Raw genomic sequence first — 22778 nt, 5'->3', positions numbered from 1 at the left:
GTAAGTTACTGAACCCGGCTTGTGACCCTGACCATTCTCTGCCTGCTCCTTGAGTACCTCGCTGCCCGCACGTTGCTGACCTGGCCTGCCTGACTACACCTTACGCTACCCAGACGATCCATCCATCCCGCATGGATCGGTCCCTGTTACCAGGTCTGCCAGCCTCTTCACGTCAGGCTCCATTACCCGCACACCTCTGGCGGCGCTCTCTACCATTGCCGGACGTACTCAGGGGTCGCGACCTGGTCTCAGTCTGCTCCAAGTCCATCCCCACCATCAGGGGCCTGGTGAATAGGCAGATTGGGACTTAGACCCCGCGCCCTGAGGAACCCCGTGCTGTGGGCTGCTAGAGACGCCGCCAGGCGGTGTTTAACACATTGTCTCTTCCTGTTAGTATTTCTCAGTAATAAATTGTACAAGCAATAACAAGTTGGGGAATCATATTAGTTCTAGTAATAACAGTTTATTTTTAGGATTTCTGGAGACAGGGATAGCTGAGGAACTAGCTTGTTTAACCACCTCCCAACCGCCATATAAGGAAATGACGGACGGGCAGTGGTTCTCTTGTTCTGGGAGGACGCCATATGATGTCCGCCCACTCTAACCGCATGTGCGCGCCAATCAGTGGTGCGCTGTGCCCCTAGGATATGATGACTTCGGCTCTGTTATGTGATCATCTGTGTCCAATCACAGCTGATCGCATGTAAATAAGGAAATGCCGGCTATCGGCATTTCTCTCCTCATGAGCTGTCACGCAGAAAGCTTGTGAGGAGAGGAGAGCCAGTAATCGGCATTCCTCAGAGGGGACATCTACACTGATCATCAGAGCACTGATGATCAGTGTAGCCCCATTAGTGCCTCCCTGTCAGTGCCCATCAGTACCACACCAATGCCACATATCAGTGCCTACCAGTGCACATCAATGCCAATATTAGTGCCCGCCTGAGCTGCCTTTCAGTGCCACCTATCAGTACCAGTCAGTGCCGCCTATGAGTGCTGCCAATCAGTGCCACTTGTCAGTGCCGCCTATCAGTGCCCATCAGTGCAGCCTAACAGTGCCAGTCAGTGCTGCCTATTAGTGCCATATATGAGTACTGCCTTTCAGTGCCCATCAGTGATGTCTGACAATACCCACCAGTGCCTCCTCATCAGTGCCACCTATCAGTGCAGCCTATCAGTGCCCATCACTGCAGCCTCATTAGCGCACATCGGTGAAGGAGAAAAATTACTCAATTACAAAATTGTATAACAGAAACTAAGAAAAAAGCTTTTTTTTTCAAAATTTTCAGTTGTTTTTGGTTTGTTTAGCAAAAAATAAAAAACCCAGAGGTGATTAAATACCATCAAAAGAAAGCTCTGTCTAAAAAAAATGATAAAAATTTCATATGGGTAAAGTGTTGCATGACTGCGCAATTGTCATTCAAAGTGCGACAGCGCTGAAAGCTGAAAATTGGCCTGGGCAGGAAGGAGGTGAAAGTGCCTGGTAGACAAGTGGTTAAAGCTTAATAAAGCAATGGGCCCTGATGGAATTCATCCCAGAGTTCTAAGAGAGCTTCAAAGTATAATTGTTGGAACTGTGACATTATGAAAGGCGAGGTGATCGATGGACGCTATGGGGTTTATTTACTAAACCTGGTTGACTCAGAATCTTGGGCACCTGTGCATGGTAGCCAATCAGCTTCTAACCTCAGCATGTTCAGTTAAGCTTCAGCAATAAAACCTGGAAGCTGATTGGTTTTTATGCAGAAGTGGACAAGATTCTGAGTCAACCAGGTTTAGTAAATAAACCCCTATGTGTCACCTCGCATGCGGTCATATCTAGGACATTAAGGTGGAGTCCAGTCTGGGTTTTCCAGGCCACTATGGCAGAGCTGGTTCCAGACCGGTCTTTGTGGTCCACTGATGACCACCAGCAGGTGGTATAAATAAGGCAGGACTGGAGCAATAAGTTGCTCTTGGCCTGGGACTCAGAAAGCCATATCAAAATGAGCGGTGGTTGAAAGTTGGCATTGTACAGGAAAGAAAAGGTTTGCATACTGGTTTCATTTTGTTGGTGACAGGGAGAAGCCTTTCACCATTTAGAGAGGAATCTCCTATGTTTAGTTAGTGCCTGGATGGTGAGGGTTTATTTTTTGTTTTGTTTTTGTTTATGATGCTTGCAACCTTTTAAATAAAACTGACAAGTTGGATTTTAAGAAAGCCCTGCTGTCTGGACTACCTTTTTCCCAGGGAAGGTGATCCCCCACCTGAGCTACCCACACAGACCATTAATGGTATTAATGGATCTTTTTAATAAAACTCTTCTAACAGGAGAAATTCTCAGTGACTGGTGGGCAGCTAATATTGCACCTATCCACAAGAAAGGCAGGAAGGTAGAAGCTAACAATTACAGGCCACTGTCACCAAGTTAATGGAATCACTCATAAAAAGAAGGATCATTGATCACTTAAAAATACACAGCTTGTTGGACCCAAAGCAGCATGGCTTTGGCAGATCATGTCAGACTAATCTGACTGAATCTTTTTACTTTATTACCAACGTTTTGGACCAGGGTAGTTCTGTGGACATAGCATCTCTTGATTTCAGCAAGGCATTTGATAGAGTTCCACATAATGATATAATACAAATGTTGTATAAGCTAGGACTTAACCCTTGAGTGGTTCAGTGGATAAGCAGTTGGCTAAAGGATAGATATCAGAGTGTAGTTGTCAATGGGGATTCATTTGGAACAGAGACTAGTCACTAGTGGTGTACCACTAGGCTCTGTACTGTATGTAATTAACATAACTAAAGTTTTGTTCAGCAAGGTGTGCCTTTTTGCTGATGACACAAAGGTGTGCATCAGGGCTGATGTCCCTGGAGGTTTCTGTGGAAAATGGAACATGATTTGGCTTTGCTGGAAGATTGGTCAAAGTAATAGAGTGCATTTCAATGCTCCTGAATGCAAAATAATGCACCTAGGGAAATAGAATCCCGTGAGAAAGTACAACACTGGGAGTGTAGTGTTGGCCAGCATTACAGTGGAAAAAGATTTGGGGGCACTTATTGCAGATGATTGCAAAATGAGCAAACAGTGTGCCTAGGCAGTAAGGAAAGTGAATAGAATTCTAGGATGCATTACTAGAGGGGTCACTAGTAGGAGGTCCTAATTCCCCTATTTAAATCTTTAGTGAGACCTAGAATATTATGTCCAGTTCTGGAGACCTCACTTTTTAAAAGATATTAATAAGACAGAAAAAGTCCAGAGATGGGTAACAAAAATGGTGAAAGGTCTAAGGGATAAAACGTATCAAGAGTGAATATGGGAACCTAATATGTACAGTCTGGAGGAAAAAAGGGAAGAGGAGACATGATTGAAACCTTTAAATACAGTACATCAAGGGGGTGAATAAGGTTCAAGAGTTCTTGGTCTTGGTTTTCAATATGAACAAGAACATAAGGACATGACCTCAAACTAACTGGAGGAACGTTAAAAAAAAAATCTTGGAAAATATTATTTTACTGAAAGGGTAGTTGATGCTTTGAATAGACTTCCAACAGAGATATGCGTTTCAACTATCGGAAAGTGTTCATCAGGGAAAAGAGGTAAAGTGCCTGAATGAGTAGGCAAAAAAGGAATATATGAAAGTATATAGTAAGAAAGCTTTTGTATAGTAAAGCTTGTATCAAGAATTAAAAATCAAAGTATCAAAGATCACATACAAATGCATACTGTATGGGTATGCATACTTCAAAGGTAATTATTGGAGTTTGTGACAGGCCACCCAATGTAAATAAGGTGGAGACTCAGCTTCTTGCATAGATAGGTCTGGAACAGTGATAATAATGGGTAATTTTAACTACCATTTGACTGCCTGCAGTAATGGCCCTGCTCAAACAGTAAAAGGGTGGAAATTTATCAACCTATTAAAAGGCAATTTTATGGTACAGTTTACAGAAGCCCCAACTAGAACTCATGCTCTGCTGGGCCTGTTAATCTCAAATATTGCAGAGCTTACTGCTGATGTTCATATAAAAACATCTGGGTAGCAGTGACCATTATAAATTCAATTCGTGAAAGCTGTTAACAAGAAGCACATACTGGACGGATAAAAACACTTAATTTTAAGTGAGCAAATTTTTTATAGCTGAGGGCTGTTCTCCAAAATTTAAACCAGGAGGGAATGCTGACATTAAAAAAATAGAAATGGAAATTATACAAATCAACTGTATGCAAACACACTGCAAAATATCTTCATATAGGTAATATTGAAAATAAGGCTGAGGATAGAACCTACAGTACATGGCTCACATCCAAAGTTAAAAAAAAGCTATAAATAACTTGTAATAAGAAAAGCATTTAAAATTAAGGAACACTATTATCATTTAAAAGTTACAAAGAATGTAACAGAATGTCTAAAAAGGAGATCAAGGTGACAAAAATTCAAAATGAACAACAGGTTGCAAAAGATAGTAGGTTAAACCACAAAAATTCTTCAAATATATTAAAAGGCCCTTTTACAAGATAATTTAGAATTGGTGACTGAGGACAAAGAGAAGGCAAATTTATTATAAATCTTCTTCAGGTCTATGTACTCTAAGGAAAATGAGGGAGCTCAAGTCCATGATGGGGATAGTATTGACATAGCCCCAAAAGAACCACAATGGTGCAAAATTGATATGGTCCAGAAACATGTAGACATAATAAAGGTGAATAAAGCACCTGGACTAGATGGCTTATACCCAGGGGCGGACTGACAACTCATGGGGCCCCCGGGCAATAGGGGATCATGGGGCCCCTGTGTCCTTGCCCAAACTCAAAAAAGCCTATGAAAAAGGTACCAGGGGCATTTCATGGGGCCCCCTACTGACCCCGGGCCCTCGGGCAGTGCCCGAGTTTCCAAATGGTCAGTCCGCCCCTGCTTACACCTATGTGCCCAAACTCAATGAGATAAACTCTGTTATTTCAAATCCAAGGGGCTCCATTCACTAAAGCAGTTCGCATGCAGTATTTAGGTGTCCGGACACATTTTCCTTAAATATTGCATGTCATTTTGAAATTGTCAATTCACTATGCCATTTTGCAGCATTTACCGTAAAGCACTCAAAACACTCTGTAAATTTCCCCTCTATTACTTTTCTGGTGACAACCCCAAATTTGGGATTTTCTTTTAATTTCACTTTCAATGATAATTGTAAACAGGACAAACAGAGGGTGAACCTCCCTATTGAGGACACGGTTAATACCTCTCCACCCTATTCAAAACTAAAATAAAGCTAGTTATACTTTAAGTAAATACAAAATATCTTTATAAATGTCAAATATTAAAAGAAAATTGTATAAAAAAAAAATCACACACATACACAAATACCCTTCTTCCACCAAAAAAAAGCTTTTATATATATATATATATATATATATATATATATATATATATATATATATATATATATATATATATGTGTGTGATTATTAATACTATTTTCATTCAATATTTGACATTTATAAAGATGTTTTGTATTTACTTAATTGAAAGTGGTGACAAAGGCAGAAAGTTTTTTTATCTTCATGCGTTATATGCATGAAGGTTAAAAGAAAACCTTCTGTGTGCTGCTCTCCCCTCAGCACCCACTATTACTCACCTGAGCCCCTGCTCGATCCAGCGATGTGCATGGGCCTTGGCTGTTCCTGGACTTGCTCTCCTCATTGGCTGAGACAACAGTGGGAGTCATTGACTCCCACTGCTGTCAATCACAGCCGGTGAGCACAGAGGTGGGGTCGAGCCACGAGTCTGTGTCTAATGGATGCATAGAGCCAGGCTCAGGAATGAGCATGCACCAGTGCCCACATAGCAAGCGGATTGCTATTAAGGGCATTGGTCAAGGAGGAGGAACCAGGAGCACACACGGGGAACTCAAGAAGAGGAGGATGGGGATTGCTCTGTGCAAAACTTTTGCACAGAGCAGGTAAGTGTGACATATGTTTTTTTTTTTTTTGTTTTTTTGGTTGTTGTTTTAAATCTGAACCTTTAATACCACTTTAACTGGTTTTTGATGCACCACGTGTGTCCTGTCACAGCTGCTTGAGCTCATTGTTTCTGATTTTTAGGGACTTTTTAATGACACTGTACCACTTGATCAGCGTAAGGTCAATGTGGCGCCAACATTTAAAAAGAAATCAAAGTCTTTACCATGTAAAAACAGACCAGTTAGTTTAACTTTTATATTCGGAGATACTTGAGAATTTAATATAGACCACATAGTAGAATTTTTGATAGAAAACAATATTTTAAGCAATAGACCGCATGGATTCACAAAATCATTGTCAAATAAATCTGATTTTTTTCAGTAAGACAAAGGTGCGGCTGTGGATATACTATAATGTATAAGTTAAAGTCTACAGACTTAGAAAATGTATGACTGAGCTATTGCAGATTCAAAATGGCCATAGCAGCCCTTTTGTTATAAATAACAAAAAAAAAAATACAAAACATTACATAACAAAATTACATTTTGCCTTGTCCAAAAATATGACCAACAAACTATATATAACGGACCCTGGGGTCTGCGAAGGCACAAATAAGTTAAAACCAGCTGTATCTTCCACCAACTTTCTCTTAAAGGCCCCCAGCCATTATTACACTGCCTCGGGGACAATTTCTAACCAGATACCCCAGATACAGCCAACTGTAGTAACAAAACCCAAAACACCCATATCTGTGATGGGCCCAGCCCATCTCTCCAAAATTCTTCAATTAACCACCCCCTTCCAAGACTCATAGACCACTTCTCAGGCAAAAGCATCTTTTTCTAAATGACTAACACTATGTCCCAGTGCCAGGACAATGTCATCCAGCGCCCAAGGCAAAGGTACCAAACTGTACCCTCCCCATTCATGATGTGTAAGCTTAGGAGATCATACGCCCAGCAGTCTCTTGCTTGTCAAAATCACTGTTGCTGTCACTATTCCTGTCAGCCTCATAACAGAAGGAAGAAGCCCCCATCTCTACAATAAACCATTGCACTTAGGGCAGCCTCCCCTCTCGCCCATCCCTTGTCCCGGCCCTGCTGTGTCCCCCAGCCTCTCCTGCAAATCCCAGTCATACTGGCCTTCTACTTATGCTGCGCATCCCAGCTCCAGGCCTTGTTCTGTTTGTAAATAGAAAATTGGTTAAAAAGACCATATTATGAGAGTAGTTATTATTTATTCATATTCTTAGTGATCTAGAGATTTTAGTGGTGAACCCTGGAATTCAGTATTGGATGCCTTATTTTTTATCCATTTGCCCTCTTTGAGTATTTTCCTGACCAGGCCATTTTTTGCGTTACGGTGCTGCGTTACTTTAACTGACAGTTGACAGGTCATGCAACACTGCACCCAAATTAAATTTATGTCCTTTTTCCCCCAAGAATTAAGCGTTCTTTCGGTGGTATTTGATCACCTGTGCATTTTTTATTTTTTGCGCTCTAAAAAAAAAAAAAGACCTACAATTTTGAGAAAAAAAAACAATATTTTTCACTTTTTGCTATTAAACATGTCTAGAAAAAAAAATAAAAAAATCTAATTTCGTCATAAATTTAGGCCAAAAAGTATTCTGCTACATGTCTTTGCTAAAAAAAAAAAAAAATCCCAATACGTGTAAATTAATTGGTTTACGTGAAAGTTATAGCGTTTACAAATGGTGGTATAGATACTGGAATTTTTTTTTTTTTACTAATAATGGCGGCGATTAGTGACTTATAGCGGGACTGCGGCGGGAATTCTGACACTGAGGGGAACTGACTTGGTGTGACTGACATTCCCAGTGACACCAATACAGTGATCTGTGCTAAAAAAAAAAAGGACTGACACTGTACTAATGGCAGTGTTTTACTGGGGGGCGGTGCGTTGGTGCTTCACTGTGCTGTGCACAGTCATCAAGAACAGTGTGACCGAGCTGACAGGGAGAAGGACAATTAGTAAACAAAGCAGTCCTCCTCCCCGTCGGAGATACTCGGTAATCACCGGCAGGGACCCAGTGATTGACAGCCATGGGCACGAATGGCAGCGTGTGTAGGGCGTGCACTCCCTACCTGAAAATGCGAAATCATGTATATATACACGTGATTTTGTGCAGCCCTGTAGCAGTATATGTGATTTTGTTCACCCCTGCAGCCCTGTAGCAGTATATCTGCTATAGGCAGCGGGGATGTGGTTCAATTCTTTATAAGTTTTATCAAAACATACAGTAGCAGGGGTGGACTGACCATTTGGAAACTTGGGCACTGCCCGAGGGCCCGGGGTCAGTAGGGGGCCCCATGAGATGCCCCTGATGGCTTTTTTTTAGTTTGAACAAGGACACAGGGGTCCCATGATACCCTATTGCCTGGGGGCCCAATGAGTTGTCAGTCCGCCCCTGTACAGTAGGGATCAATCTCAATAGTAAAGTATACACGGTATCTCACATTGCAAGTAGGTGATATATTCCAGTATATGGACCCTTACTTTTTAACTTATTTATAAATGATAGAGTTTGGGATTAAAAGTACCACTTCAGTGTTAGAACATAACACCAAGCTATGTAGTGGAATAATGTCCTTGCAGGATGTCTCCAACTTAAATGCTGACATCAATGCATTATTTAATTGGGCAACTATGTGGCAAATAAGGTTTAATGTTGATAAATGTAAGATTATGCACTTGGGGACTAGACATATGCATGCATCATACATTGTAGGAGAAGAACGAGGGGGGGGGAATGGTGGAGAAGTATCTGGGTGTTCTGGTAGATCATAGACTTAAGGTGGTTGTAAAGGCAGAAGGTTTTTTTACCTTCATGCATTCTATGCATGAAGGTTAAAAAACCTTCTGTGTGCAGCAGCACCTCCAGCCCCTCAATACTTACATGAGCCTCATCGCGATCCAGTGATGTGAATGACAGTCTCGGCGGCCTGGGTCTCTGCCTCCTCATTGGCTGAGACAGCAAACAGGAGCCATTGACTCTTGCTGCTGTCAATCACAGCCAGTCAGCCAATGAGGAAAGAGAGGGGCGGGGCCAAGCTGTGATTTTGTGTGTGTGCTTGATGAGCAGAAAAAGTCAGGAGAGCCTGCAGGGGACGCGAGAAGAGGAAGATCCAGGCTGCTTTGTGCAAAACCACTGAACACAACAGATAAGTATAGATATGTTTGTTCTGTAAAAAAAAAAAAATTTACCTTTAGAATTGCTTTAATAGCAAAAGTTGCAATTTCTAAAGCTAGCAGAATACTTTCTTGAATTAAAAAAGCTGTAGATTCCAGAGAGAGAAATGATGCTGCCCCGTGTAAATCTGCAATCTCGTTTTGGGCACCAGTTCATAAAAAGGATATCAGAGAACTGGAGAAAGTGCAGAGAAGGGCAACCTAACCAATATGAGGCATGGAGGGGCTCTGAATGTATTCTCTTATAAGAAAGGTGACTAAAGGGGAATATGATCACCATATAGTGAACTTAGTGTAAAGGTAATATTGAGGGGGCACTCCTTACATATGAATAAGAGATTTAACCTCAAAATATGGAAAGGCTTCTTCACAGTAAGATCTGTGAAAATATGGATGAGACTCCTTCAAGAACTAGTTTTGGCCAGTTCATTAGATTGTTTTGAAAAAGAGCAAGATGCATTCCTAAAATTCACATAGTTCATATAACTGGATATTAACATTAATAGGTAATAACATCAGGGATGGTTGATCCAGGGAATATCCAATTGCCAGCCCTGGGATCAGGAAGGAATTCTTCCCCTCTCCCCTGCTGAAGCAAATTGAACCATGCTTTGTGGGGTTTTTTGACACCTTCTGGATCAACTATGGGTATAGGACTGTGTATATAGAGGTTTAGTTTTGCTATTGGTTGAACTATGTAAGAAGCTTTAAATTGTGTTTTGGGGTAATGAATGCTTCACAACGGCTCATATAAAATTATGTAATTATTTTGAAACTGGTTACATCTCTTCCCCCCAACATCTAACATACTCCCATTAAATAGTTGTAAGATAATATGACTTTAGACCAGGGGTCTCTAAACTTTTCAGTACAAGGGCCACATTGTTTGTTTTATAAATATTTGTGGAGTAAAAAAAAAAATCAGTTTTATACATTAAAACATTTAACTCTCCAAGAAATAACTTCATATCCGAAGCCCCCATCACAACATCACATCAGAATCCTCCCCACACCAGAACCCCATTTCACATCAGAGCCTCCCCTTCCCATCAGAACTCCCCTTCTTTATATCAGGGTCCCCATCAAAAGCAGAGACCAACGTGATTTGAATCCACAGTCTGTGCCCTAAGTCTGAAGAAATATTGTAGCGGGCCGCATGTGGCCCGTGGGCCATAGTTGGGGGCCCCTGCCATAGACCATGACAAAGTGATTTACCGATTATCAGTTGTCTATATAGCTCCTAAGTCTCTTTTCACAGTTTGTAGTTATTCTCAGTACACACAAGAATTATGATTGAAGATAAATGTCACAGCCCAGTCTCCATCTCACTGAATGTAACACTTGTTGTCAATGATCTAGAGACTACAATTCACAACTGGGGGTAAGAATATCACATTGGAAGCCTCTGGAAAACACTTGCAAAGTCTCTAGGTACAAGGAGGCGTTCAGCTACAGGATCACTATGAATTGCAAGGTCACTTGAAGTTCCCGAGAAATTTAGGAACACCAGGAATCTTGGAATGTTCCAGAAAGTCAGGAACACTAGGAAACACTAGGGTACCTGGTGCTAAGAGCATTGGCTGTTTCTTGGTCAATGCCTGAGGAAATTAGCTCAGTTTAATCCTTTTGCTGCCAAGTGTGTATGTCGTACGGCTGTGCTGCCACCCGATTGCTTCCAGCCCCCCCCCCGGTCGCAGCGCCCCCACCATGTAATACTGGCCCCGCTTGCCCATCTGCGGGCCCTGGGGCCAACATGACGGGTGCCAGTGGATGTGTCCACTCTCCTCCCCTCCTTACTGTGACCCGGAAAAGCGACATGTATGACATCACTTCTGAGTCACCCCCAGCTAAAATATGCGATCTTCATTGCAATACATTCAGTGGAGCCCAGAGGAGATATGCAGGGTCTTTATAGACCCTGCATGTTTCAGTAAAGAGAACCTGTCACTTAAAATCATCGCATAGGGGACTTTGTGTCATCTATGTGGTGGAAAAAAAAAGTTTAAGCAAAAAAAAAAAAAAAATGTTTTTCTTTATTGCCAAAAAATAAAGCTACACCCAAGCATATAACACCCCCCCCACAAAAAAAATATTGAGGCTTCCACTCAGTGAGTGCAATAATTCTAACACAAGATCTCCTCTGAAACATTAAATTGATGACCTGTAGGGGCTTTTGAAGTGTTGCATATAGAAAATATATGGTACTGAAGTTTTTTGCCATTTCACGGGCCATTTGCCATTTCACAGTATTTTAAGGTCTGACATGTTGGATACTCAATAACTCATCTTTTATATTTTACCAAAAATGTCGGTATTTTATTGCGGTTCTTTGTTCTAAAATCCACTTTAGTGTGTTTTTTACTGAAATTTTGCTTTTCTTGGACCTTTGCAGTAATATCATGACATATAAAAATTGGAGCTAACACTCTTTTATTCTCTATGGTGTCTGCTTTCAGAAAATATGTAATGTTTGGGAGTTTAGTGTAATCTTAACGCCGAAAATGATTTTTTAAACGTGTGCAAAATATGCAAAAAAAAGGCTCTGGCAGCTAAATGGCCTGATAAATAAACAGCAGGCGAATAATCAGTTTTGAACACATCTTTTGGGATAACAAGTAACAGAAGAACCTTGCAAATTAAAGCTATGGAACTACATGTACCAGCAAGCCTTCTTGTTGGTTGGAATAGAGGTGACAGATCTGTGACAACAGGTGAGGTTCAAAGAGCTGAAGGTGACCAGGCCACTGTAGACGGCTGCAAGGACTAACCAAGATTTAACTGCCTGTCTCTCGTGTAGCTAAGTGCTTGACTAAGAATGGAGAGTGAGAGAAACACTGGCTGCAGCTGCTGTCTGTGGCTGCTGCCCTGCAGTGCTGAACTGGATATCAGCTATATCAGCAAGAAAAGGGAGTTGCTGAGCAGGAAGAGTTCATTACACTGAGTCGGGAAGCACTGTGGGAACTGTAGTCCAGAGGAGAGAGACTCTATTGTAATTGCTTTTGAACTTCATTTCTCAGAGGGAGATTGCTAGGAGGAGGGGGAAGAGCTGCATCTTCTCAAACTGTACAGACCTCAGCTTTCTCTTGCCGTGAGGGAGCCCGGAGAGTGCACATTGCTGTCCAGTGTGTACCAGCACTGTTGCATAGTGGCAGCCTTAGCAGGATCCAGAGTGCTGAGTTCAGATGTGCTGACAACCAGAGTCAACTGAGTGCAGAGCAGAGAGTGGACTAATTGATGTGTGTAACTGGATGGCGAATTGCAACATCATGGACTGGTGAGCTGCTGCTATGGGGATTTATTATGTGCTGCTAGAGAGACAGAGCCTGTCAGGATTAGGATCTGAATCTTAAACCTCTGCTGTGTCTGGCAGTATCTCTTCTTGCCGAGTCACCTTACATAATGGACAGCTCCCTGGACAATTTCTTGGACAACCTTGTCTTGTACCTTGTTTCTGGTGACACTTGAAATTTTTGCTCCTCCTATGAACTTCCTATTTAAGCAATGCATTTGCACTTCCTGTTTGCCAGATTATTGTGCGCTTTCCAGCCAGTATCTGACTCTTGTCACTCCTGCTGCAATCCATATCTTCGCTACCACTGATTACCAATAGAGATGAGCGAATTATTCAAAAATTCGATTCGGCTAATTTGCAGAATTTGCGGAATAAATTCGATTCAATGCAAATTTATTTGCCGCGAATTTAACTTATTAAAAGGGTTTCTAGGCTTCAGAGAGCCTTTATATTAGTGCAGAACACTGTACCTTTAATTTAAATGCCCTTGGAGTCTGCTGGGGAAGAGAAATAATACTGTCAGTCAGTATGACATGCAGATGAGTGCCGTCGATCTTAGAATCACCGCACACTTCACTCATTTGGGCAGTCACGGGGCACGACGAAGAAGATGATGAAGATGAAGATGAAGATGAGGAAGAGGAAGAAGAAGAGGATGATGGTGAAGAAGAGGAAGAAGAAGAGGATGATGGTGAAGAAGAGGAAGAAGAAGAGGATGATGGTGAAGAAGAGGAAGAAGAAGAGGATGAGGAAGAAGAAGAAGAAGAAGAGGATGAGGATGAAGAAGAGGATGAGGATGAAGAAGAAGAAGAGGATGATGGTGAGGAAGAAGAAGAAGAAGAGGATGAGGATGAAGAAGAAGAAGAAGAAGAAGAGGATGAGGATGAAGAAGAAGAAGAGGATGATGGTGAGGAAGAAGAAGAAGAAGAGGATGAGGATGAAGAAGAAGAGGATGAAGAAGAGAATGAGGATGAAGATGAGGATGAAGAAGAAGAAGAAGAGGATGAGGATGAAGAAGAAGATGGTGAGGAAGAAGAAGAAGAAGAAGAAGAAGAAGATGGTGAGGAAGAAGAAGAAGAAGAAGAAGAAGAAGAAGAAGAAGAAGAAGAGGATGATGGTGAAGAAGAAGAAGAGGGTGAAGAAGAGGATGAGGAAGAAGAAGAAGAAGAAGAGGATGAGGATGAAGAAGAGGATGAGGATGAAGAAGAAGAGGATGATGGTGAGGATGAAGAAGAATGATGGTGAGGAAGAAGAAGAAGAAGAGGATGAGGATGAAGAAGAAGAAGAAGAGGATGAGGATGAAGAAGAAGAAGAAGAGGATGAGGATGAAGAAGAAGAAGAAGAGGATGAGGATGAAGAAGAAGAAGAAGAAGAAGAGGATGAGGATGAAGAAGAAGAAGAGGATGATGGTGAGGAAGAAGAAGAAGATGGTGAGGAAGAAGAAGAAGAAGATGGTGAGGAAGAAGAAGAAGAAGAAGAAGAGGATGATGGTGAAGAAGAAGATGGTGAGGAGGAAGAAGAAGAAGAAGAAGAAGAAGAGGATGATGGTGAAGAAGAAGAAGAAGAAGATGATGGTGAAGAAGAAGAAGAAGAAGAAGAAGAAGAGGATGATGGTGAAGAAGAAGAGGATGGTGAAGAAGAAGAAGAGGATGAGGATGAAGAAGAGGATGAGGATGAAGAAGAGGATGAGGATGAAGAAGAGGATGAGGAAGAAGAAGAAGAGGATGATGGTGAGGAAGAAGAAGAAGAAGAAGAGGATGAGGATGATGAAGAAGAAGAAGAAGAAGAGGATGAGGATGAAGAAGAAGAAGAAGATGAGGATGAAGAAGAAGAAGAGGATGATGGTGAGGAAGATGAGGATGAAGAAGAAGAGGGTGAAGAAGAAGAGGATGAGGATGAAGAAGAGGATGAGGATGAAGATGAGGATGAAGAAGAGGATGAGGATGAAGAAGAAGAAGAAGAGGATGAGGATGAAGAAGAAGAAGAGGATGAGGATGAAGAAGAAGAAGAAGAAGAAGAAGAAGAGGATGAGGATGAAGAAGAAGAAGAAGAGGAGGATGAGGATGAAGAAGAAGAAGAAGAAGAAGAAGAAGAGGAGGATGAGGATGAAGAAGAAGAAGAAGAAGAAGAAGAAGAAGAGGAGGATGAGGATGAAGAAGAAGAAGAAGAAGAAGAAGATGAAGAAGAAGAAGAAGAAGAGGATGAAGAAGAAGAAGAAGAGGATGAAGAAGAAGAAGAAGAGGATGAGGATGAAGAAGAAGAAGAAGAGGATGAGGATGAAGAAGAAGAAGAATTCCAGTACAGCAAAAAGTGTATCTGCAGAGAGCTCCGCTATTTCTGACAGTTCTCTGACCGTTCCTTCACATTTACAGCGGTTGAAACATTGTATCTATTTGTTTCCGAATAAAAACATCTGTATCCTAAATGGAAACAAATAGATACAATGTTTCAACCGCTGTAAATGTGAAGGAACTGTCAGAGAACTGTCAGAAATAGCGGAGCTCTCTGCAGGGACACTTTTTGCCGGCTGTAGAAGGGATGAAAATCGGCCGATCGGGAAAAATTTGATTCGTGCATCCGAAGTTTGCTAATTTTCGGATTCGACGCGAATCGAATTTTTCCTAATATTCGAAACGAATTCCACTTCGCCAAGTTCGATTCGCTCATCTCTAATTACCAACCTTTGGCTTTTTCCTTGACTATGCTTATGCTTGAACCCAACCTACAATCACTTCTTACTGACCATTGCTTGTTTGCTGACTATGCTTCTGCTTGATCCATACCTGCTATTTCTGCTGCTGGACCTTGGCTTGCTCACCTCCTGGTGGGGCAATTCTGAGAACCACAACCTGGTACTATCATGCGGCAACACCCATCTCCGCCACCAGTAGCTCTGGTGAATACCAGTTAGTGCTTAGACCCTGCATCTCAGGTGAGACTGCATCATCTGCCAGGGTGACCTGTTTGTATACCTATCCTGCTGGTCAGTGGGAGCCTCTCTACTGCTATGGCCAGGGGCGGGCTGACCATTTGGAAACTCGGGCACTGCCCGAGGGCCGGGGTCAGTAGGGGCCCCATGAGATGCCCCTGGTACCTTTTTCATAGACTTTTTTGAGTTTGGGCAAGGACACAGGGGCCCCATGATCCCCTATTGCCCGGGGGCCTTATGAGTTGTCAGTCCGCCCCTGGCTATGGCTACTGGTCTCCGAGCCTAAACTCTGACCATGACAGAGCCCTTTAGGAACTGACAATACAGCCATTTAGTAGCCTTACTGCTGCTTGCAGGCTTGACTGGGGGTAGTCTAAAAAGTATCCAATCCATTCTGGTGGTCCAAAAAATGCCCCCTTCATCAGGGCTAGAAAAAAATACAAGGACATCTCCATATCAATGCATTACCAATTCAATTGTATGTTTTATTAGATTCAGATTCTAACTTTTTTGAGGTTCCTGTATATCAGTTACCCATTCAGTGCTGCCTGACTTACACATTTTTATATATCCAGTGCTAAAGACTATTGGGTATTTGTGTATTGATATGAAGAAGTCATTGCGTTTTTTTCTATCCCTGATGATGGGGGTGTTTTTGGACCCCCGTATCTGGACCTTTTAGCAGTGGTGAGGTGATTCAGTTTACATTTTTGTTATATTACACTACAAGCCAAGGAGACTGTGGTGATCCTCAGGAGGTTATCAGCCACCTGCCCAGGAACTAGAATAGGCTCACTATGCAATTTGATTGTACAATCTCCTTTATATCTACCGTTAACTATGTAGTATAAGGACAAGCCAGATTAGGAACAGATTGATTGGATAGATTAGGTGTCCCCTCCTATTATATAGTTTTGGTAAATCTTAAAGATACTGCACAGAGATAGTACATTCAGATTGTACAGCCACCTTTACTTACATCAACATTAATACTTTAAGATATACTAATAAGACAACCTTACAGGTCCACATGTTCTGTTTTGCAAGTCTCCCTCACTAATGTTTAGGTATTCTCAAGAAACACAGGTTCGCCTGTTTACTATTATGCATTTGAATATTCACTTCTACACCTTTAATAAATCCACCCCAATGTATAGAAGGAAATATTTTGTAGGGAGTGTACCAGACTAGCCACTCTTTTTCTTTCAAATTACTAACCTGATTAAGGGACCTTTATGCTTTTAATGTATGCATTTTGCTTTACTTTAGTTGTTCCCAGAAGAGGAATCTATAAATACTGTGTCAGTAAATGTTTCATTAAACCTATTTTCAGTCAGACCTACCTCCAATAGATATTTGTATTCTTCTGTTTGAGCCTTTAGTTCTTCTGACTGAAGATTTTTCTATTGATTACAAATAAAATTTGTATGTTAGTATTACTACTGTAGGTAGAATTAAAATTGCATGGATATAAAGTCTACTTCCAACACATTCTACAGCATCGTACATGACAAGATACAACAGATATACACTTGTAAAAATGCACACCACAATTAAAAGGTATGAAGATACTGGATTTTGATCTAACAAAGGAAGGCAAGAAGAGGTGGATGGAAGGGAGGGGTGGGTGGAAGGAAGGAGAGGAGGGAGGGGTGGGTGGTTAAGGAAAGAAGAAAATGAGGGGTGGGTGGAAGGAAGAAAGGGAGGGGGTGGAAGGATGGAAGGAAGGGGGGGGGGTGAAGGAAGGAAGGGGAGGGTAGATGAAAGGAAGGGGGGATGGAAGGAAGGGAGGGAAGGAAGGAAGGGAGGGGGGTGGGAGGAAGGAAGGGAGGGGAGGAAGGAAGGGAGGGGAGGAAGGAAGGGAGGGGGGATATAGGAGGGAGGGGGAGGTAGAAGGATGGGAGGGAGGGGTGGAAGGATGGATGAGAAGGGGGAGATGGGAGGGGATGGAAGGATGGAAGGGAGGGGGGAGGTGGGAGGGAGGGGTGGAAGGATGGAAGGGAGGGGGGAGGTGGAAGAGAGGAGGGAGATAGAAGGGAGGGGGGGTAAAAGGATGAAAGGGCGAGATGGGGGCTGGAAGGGCGGGAGGGGGGGAGGAAGGATGGAAAGGTGGGGGGATGGAAGGGAGGGGGGGTGGAAGGGAGGAGGGGTGGAAGGATTGAAGGAAGGAAGGTTAGGTCAAACTCACCATGACTCCTTCAGAAGCATCAGAGCTGTGACTGTCGGCTGCTGTGTTCAGTTTCCAGCCCACACCTCCTCTGAAGCTGCACGGACTGGAGTGTGGGCGAGCACAGGGGGAGGCAGAGCAGATCCAGCCTCTCTCCCCTCTTCTCCTATTGGTGCGGAGGATGGAGGGAGGGGCTAGGCTGCTGGGCAGTGAGAAGAACACGGTAGCTGGAAAACAGCGGCGGTGGGAGGGAGTAGAGAGGCAAAAGAAAACCATTCTGAGCAGCGCCAGGGCTAGGGGTGTGTGGGAGGGGCGGAGGTGGTTATGGTGACAGGCAGCGATCTCCTGTATGGCTTTCAATGAAGCAGCTGGAAGGTGAATCTCCTCCTCTCCCTCCTGTGGCTTCCAGCTGCTTCATTGAAATCCATACAGGAGATCGCAGCCTGTCAACACAACCACCGCTGCCCCTCCCACACACCCCTAGCCCCGGCGCTGCTTGCCACCTCCACCACTGCACAGAATGGTTTTCATTCTGTCCCACCGCTGCTGTGTTCCCGCCGCTGTGTTCTTCTCACTGCCCAGCCCAAATTTTGAAGGCTGCAGACTCCTCTGGGGGGGTTCATACCCCCCTGACAACCCACCCCCTTATCTACACCCCTGACTTGCTACAGCATTCAGCCCCATCCAGCCGCAGCCTTTCATAGATCTTGACAGGCTGCCTGCAGCAGGACTGGATGCTGCACTGTCCCTATTGGCCACACTAAAATGCTGGGAACGAATTACTGTTTCTAGCACAGTGGCTAAATGGTTAGCATTTTTGCCTGGGAGCACTAGGGTTGTTGGTTCAAATCCTAACCATGGCACCACTTGCCTATAGTCTGCATGTTTTCCCAGTGCCTGTGTAGGTTACTACTGTTTCCTCCCATACTCCAAAGACATGCTGGTAGGTTAATTGGCTCCTGTCTAAATTGGCCGTAATATGTGTATACTGTATATGAATGTGTGTTAGGGACCTTAGATTGTAAGCTCCTTGAGAGTTAGGGACTGATAAGAATGTACAATATACGGATATTGCCAAATGTATTGGGACACTCCTCCAAATCGATGGATTCAAGTTTTCCAATCACCTCCATGGCCATAGGTGAATAAAATCAAGCACCTAGGCATGCAGACTGTTTCTATAAACATTTGTGAAAGAATGGGTCGCTCTCAGGAGATCAGTGAATTCAAGCGTAGTACCGTGATAGGTTGCCACCTGTCCATCCGTGAAATTTCTTTGCTACTAAATACTCCACAGTCAACTGTTAGTGGTATTATAACAAAGTAGAAGCACCTGGGAACAACAGCAACTCGGCCACGAAGTGGTAGGCCACGTAAAATGGCAGAGCGGGGTCAGCGCATGCTGAAGTGCACTGAAGTCGCTGTCTGCAGAGTCAATAGCTAAAGACCTCGAAACTTCATGTGGCCTTCAGATTAGCACAACAACAGTGTGTAGAGTGCTTCATGGAATGGGTTTCCATAACCGAGCAGCTGCATCCAAGCCTTACATAACCAAGTGCAACGCAAAGCATCAGATGCAGGGGTGTAAAGCACGCTACCACTGGACTCTAGAGCAGTGGAAATGTGTTCTCTGGAGTGACCAATCATGCTTCTGCCTGGCAATCTGATGGACAAGTCTGGGTTTGGCAGTTGCAAGGAGTACGGTACTTGGCTGACTGCAATGTGCCAAGTGTAAAGTTTGGTGGAGGGGGGATTGTGGTGTGGGGTTGTTTTTTAGGGGTTGGGCTTGGCCCCTTAGTTCCAGTGAAGGGAACTCTTAAGCCGTCAGCATACCAAGACATTTTGGACAATTTCATGCTCCCAACTTTGTGAGAAGAGTTTGGGGATGGCCCCTTCCTTTTCCAACATGACTGCGCACCAGTGCACAAAGCGAAGTCCATAAAGACATAGATGAGTGAGTTTGGGGTGGAGGAACTTGGCTGGCCTGCACAGAGTCTTGACTTCAACCCAATAGAACACCTTTGGGATGAATTAGAGCAGGGACTGCGAGCCAGGCCTTCTCATCCGACATCAGTGCCTGATCTCACAAATGTGCTTCTGGAAGAATGGTCAACAAACATTACCAGAGACACACTCCTAAACCTTGTGGACAGCCTTCCCAGAAGAGTTGAAGCTGCTATAGCTGCAAAGGGTGGGCCAACTCAATACTGAACCCTACGGACTAAGACTGGGATGCCATTAAAGTTCATGTGCGTGTAAAGGCATCCTAATAGTTTTGTCAATATTGTGTATTTAAAGCGCTGTGTAAATTGACAGCGCTATATAAGTAACTTTGATAATAATAAATAGATGACCGACTATGCAAAGGGCCTTATGCACACTGGCATTTCTGTGTTTAGCTTTTCTACACACAGGAGATATTAGCTGGGAAAAATAAACAACTTGTGTGCCTCCCAGAACATTTTTTCCTTTAGATAATCCTGCTTAAGGTTTAGACACGTTTATGTACATTTACACGCGTACATGCTTTTAGCTATGTTCAACTCCACAAAGCCAATACTAAGTAGGCTGTGAATGCAATTTTTCTTGATTTTGTAATCATATCTAAATGATGAGCATCTAAAAGTTTAGTGTACAAATTTACATAAAAGACCATAGGATGTATTCAGATCCGTTTTAAGACCTGAATGGTCTGTTTTTAATACTAGTGTGAGTGAGCCCTTAACGTTTGAAAAGAATGATGCAATTGCAAGTGTTTTGTCTTTTTTCATTAATAATAGAGTATTTATTTAAAGTTGCCAGTGGTTGGCACAAGATTTCTTTAAGAGAATTTGCTGCATTTATAAAATCTATTCCCCAGGGCCAGATTAAGTTGTGCTTTTGAAGCAAAAAATCATTCACCCATCATCCATTAATGTGACTATATAATTTTATCTCACTGTCAATTGTCTGTGAAAAAAGTGGTAAAAGTATAATTGTCCTTATATGCATGCATTGTACTTCCCATGGTATATTTAACAGTAGGGTTTATATACTCTCTACATCTATGGGATAACAGAAGAAACTGCACTTAGGGTTTATATGAATATAAACTAAAACCGGACCGTGTCTCCCTTTCATTCAAGGGGTGTGTTTTTAGAACTCATTGATGTTGCTGTATTATTACAGCTTCCTTTTATCTATAGTTATAAAATTATCATTCTTTTTTATGTTTTTTTCCTCATATTATCATCACAATACCAAAGGTTTGATTTTTCCACAGCCATATATTTGATCATTGGATTTGCTTTCAATTCTTGGATGTTTAAAGTGATATTAAAGACAATTAAAAAACAAACAAACATGTCCCACTTACCTGCTCTGTGCAGTGGTTTCGCCCAGAGCAGCCACTCTTCTTTGACTCCCCTTCTGCCAAGTTCCGCAAAGCATGCAGCTTGCTATGGGGGCACCCAAGCAGGCTCGCTCCCAAGCTGCTGCTCTGCATGGCCATTCACGTACAGAGCCACTGCTTGGCCCCGTCCCTTCTCTCTTCTCATTCGCTCACTGGCTGTGATTGACTGCTGTCACAGCCAATGAAGAGGGAGAGCCCCTGGATTCAACTTGTGAGACTTGGGTTCCCCAGTGGGAGAGCAAACAAGCAGCCCAAAGATAGAAGGACCTAAGTTCAATCCCAGGCAATATTTCATGTTCAAATTCTCACAGTTAACTCCAGGCTGCTAGACTGAAGATACCCATCTGTTACAATGTCATCATGTTTTGGACATCCCGTCTTGGTTGAAAGAAAGTTCTGTCCAACTCCATGTAAAGATTCCTTAATTGGATGTTGGTAGGGGTGACTGGTTTTCATATGGTCAACCAATCAAGTAAACAAATTTGCAAAGTTTTAATCAATCAACCCCAAGGTATGAGCTCATGAATAAAAACAGGACCAGCCATCAAGTCCAAAGGTCCTGACAGCAGCATATGTGTTATGGCACCTATGGGAGTGTTAAGCTGTCTACCAATCGGTCCAGTGGAATGGTGAAAGTTTATCACCTGGGGATGTCATCTTAGTGATTGGCTATCCTGAGGATCCAGAGGAGTTTTTGTGCTTTGTGGCCCTGCAGGGTCATGAAGTGGAGGTGAGAGACCATTCTAGCCACTCCATTGGGGATCACATCGAGGTTGTTTTTTCCATAACATGCATGAATGGGATGATCACCACACTGATTTATGAACTTATTAGTCACTGTGTGCTTCACTTAATGTGCTGTTTTGATCCCTTCTAGGGATCTGTATCTTATCATCTTTTTGTGTCTTATAGGACTTGGGGGTCACATTTTCTATGATCCATGATTGGATTGGGGTCACTTCTCTGTTCAATCACGTTCATGTGTGTATTTGTGTATCATTATTATACATGTTTTTGAGATTTTAAGGTTTTACTAGTGCTGCATCAAGGCTAGTATGCCTACCGGTACTCGAATGCCCCCAGGACTTGAGTGCTATGGTTTCAGAACTGGATTACTGTCAGGACCCCCCAGAGGGAGCGTTCAAGTACCACAGAAGAAAATCCAGAAGGTAGGAATTCTAAGATCTAAGGCTAGGTTCCATGCAGGGGTGTGCCAAAGAGTATCTGTTAAATCAGGCAGTAGTCAGGGTAGGCAGCATTCAGAGAGAGAGTCTTTATCCAAGCAAGAATTTTAATTTGGATCTGATGCATAGACTACCTCTCCTCCATGCTTGATATCGCATGAAAAACCAAAGTAAATGCTCATGGGACTTTTTTGGAGTCAGATCAACACATGTATTTCATATAAAGTCTTAATTGTATTCAGTGTTTACAGATAAAATCTTGTCTTGCACTAATTTACTTATGTCAGTCACATGCAGTGTAATCAATTTACTATGTTACAACCAAAATCTTCTACTTCAGTAATGGTTTTATAAGCTTGTAGAGTACACAGATGGACAAGTTATACCACAAATCTCAACACATTTCATAAAAAATATTCACTATATCAGGATTCGATGCTACTGACAGGGTGTCTAGAAAATGGAAAAACAAAAACGGCTTTCTTGTCACTTCGTTCAAAACTACATGGGAGCAGGAGCGGACTGACCACTCATGGGGCCTCCGGGCAATAGGGGATCATGGGGCCCCTGTGTTCTTGCCCAAACTCAAGCCTATGAAAAAGGTACCAGGGGAATCTCATGGGGCCCCTTTCTGACCCCGGGCCCTCGGGCAGTGCCC

The sequence above is a fragment of the Staurois parvus genome, unplaced genomic scaffold, assembly GCF_062004578.1.
Source record: "Staurois parvus isolate SC_StPar_1 unplaced genomic scaffold, SC_StPar_1.0 ptg000465l, whole genome shotgun sequence".
Taxonomy (NCBI): domain Eukaryota; kingdom Metazoa; phylum Chordata; class Amphibia; order Anura; family Ranidae; genus Staurois; species Staurois parvus.
The sequence above is the reverse complement of the archived record's forward strand: the minus strand, read 5'-3'. Positions refer to the sequence as shown.